Source organism: Erigeron canadensis, chromosome 4, assembly GCF_010389155.1.
Source record: "Erigeron canadensis isolate Cc75 chromosome 4, C_canadensis_v1, whole genome shotgun sequence".
Taxonomy (NCBI): domain Eukaryota; kingdom Viridiplantae; phylum Streptophyta; class Magnoliopsida; order Asterales; family Asteraceae; genus Erigeron; species Erigeron canadensis.
The window spans coordinates 5577341-5579897 of record NC_057764.1 but is presented as its reverse complement, the minus strand read 5'-3'; positions in this window follow the sequence as shown (position 1 = coordinate 5579897).

Here is a 2557-nt window from a genome sequence, read left to right as displayed (position 1 = left end):
TTTTCTTTGTCCCTCATCCGTGCCGATCGATCGATGATAGCCCACTTGTTCTTCAGAAGCCCGAATGCTCGCTCAATGTCTTTTCTCGCTGACTCTTGAAGTTTCTTCATTACCTTCTCCTTACGGGCGACCGGGTAAGCATGTGCCTTCAAAAAACAAGAATAAGGTGGGTAAATACCATCCCTAGATAGTATCCTTTGTTGTAACGGTGCCTGTTTATGGTAAAGCCGTACTCAGGAGACTTCCCATCCACCTCGAGAATAAACAATGGCTATTGCTTCAAAACATTGATGTCATTGTTTGACCCTGAAACAATGAAATACGCATGCCAAAACCATAAATCATAGGAAGCAACAACCTCAAGTATGATAGTCGGACGTTCATGATCACCCCGGTGGTATTGCCCACGCAAACTATGTGGACAATTTCTCCAAGTCCAGTGGGTACAGTCGATGCTACCGATCATGCAAGGAAAATGATGTTGGGCTTCATGCGCCTCATATAAAAGCGAAACATCGTGGCTAGTCGGAGACGCAAATACTCTTCACCATAAAAATACTTTACGGCGATGCAAAAGTTGTCTAGACACTTACGTGCCGTTCTAGTGGAGAACGACAACCCCTCATCATAGTTGTCAGCGAGGTTGTCGTACGCTAGTTGCCATAGCGCACACGTGCACTTTTGAATCGCCAAGAACCCTCTAATACCCGCAGCATTCGCCGAAGACCGAAACCATGGAAATGCTACAGTGATATCTTCCACGATTTTTAAAAACAACCTCCTCGACATACGATATCTCGTATGAAAGACATCATCCTCAAACATCGGCTTATCTACAAAGTACATGTTCATCAATCTTTCATGAGCCGAGTGCCGATCTCTCTAGGTATATCTTCATGAGTGTGCAGAAGAAGATGCAGTGTCTTCTTCTAAGGATGCAAGAGCAACAGAAGCCAAAAACTTGAAGTCGCCAGAAGACGGTGCTTTAACACCCCAACTAGGGCGGAACAATGAGGTGTACAGAAAGTCGAGTATTCAAAACAAAGGATTATAAATAACATTCACCATAGCTTCATTAGATAAAAAGAATTTACAAATGTACAAGCATGTGAACCAATATCCAAGTACAAATGCGTCCACCATACTTGGATATTAAGTTCACGAAACAAATTTCAAGCACTACATGAATAGTATACTACAATGATCAAGGCGGATTCCATTGCCCATCACAAGGTTTGATCTTGACTCCAAAGTGCAATGCAAATAATTATGATGCATATAAATCCTCAAAACTTAAGCTTATTTCCTAAAAAGCATGAAGAAAAAGTGTCAACTACGAAAACGTAGTTGGTGAGTGCATAGGTTTATATATATATATATATATATATCTTGGTACATATCCATGTTAACACTTAGAAAACATATTATTGTTACATTTCGAAATACCCACACCATATGACCGACAAAATTCTCATTTCAAAATATCTAGTTTTCCAAATGCCATAATGTCATTTCAAGACTTCGAAAAATCCATGGTAACTTATAAAGTTCTCATTTGTCAGAATCATCATGAGAGAAAAATATATCAATTGATGAATCATATATCACATCAAAATCATTTGGTCATCAAGATTTCAATATCGTCAATCCCATCAACTTTCAAGATTCCATATAAGGTCAAATACCTAAACGTATGTCCAAAACATAATTTCCATCCATAAATAATATAAATTTCATTTAGCCAAAGGCATAATTTGATGAGTTTGTGCTTGAGCCACTACTAAGACCATTTCATGTCCCAACCAACATAATATTTCATTTCATAGCACAAGCTGTCAATCAAGTGCTTTAACCATAATTAGGTTGTGCCATGGAGACGACCATTAAATTTTAAAGTAGATAAGAGCACCGCTCGGGTCGGACTGGAAATGAAAGTTGTCACGAAGGCAACCAACATTCCACCGTTACCTATTTAGTGGGTGAGAGGACAAATCCTAGTTGCGCAACCCTCTAATAACAGGCCTTCCCTTTCGGAGTTAATAGTAGTGTACCGAGGTGAAACAGTTTGACAAAACTCAAGCTCATCATATAACATATATCACATTGAACATACAACATAATTCCCATATCATAATCATTCTTCCAAATATCATTTCATAAAGAAGCAATTTTATTTATCATGCTTTTTACCCCGAAAGTAAAACACATAAAAGAGTTTGAAAGGGGGCTATGACTCACCTTGATATGCAGAGCATTATATATACTTATCTAAAATGGGTACTTCCCATCTATTGCTTCCTTGATCATATATTCCATCATGGTCCTCATCCACATTTCAAAGCCAAGACTATCCCTACGAAAGAACTAATATACTTAAGTTCCTATCTTAAGCCAGTACTTAGAAATGCCACTTTCATTAAGTTGTCACCAATTATGGAATCCAAGTGTATTGCTAATATTCGCATCTTTTTAGTTGTAGAGAGTGATGGTGTAAAAAGGTTACTTTCATTATATACGTAGTTATAAGTTGTTAGAATTTCTGTAACTTGGCTTCATT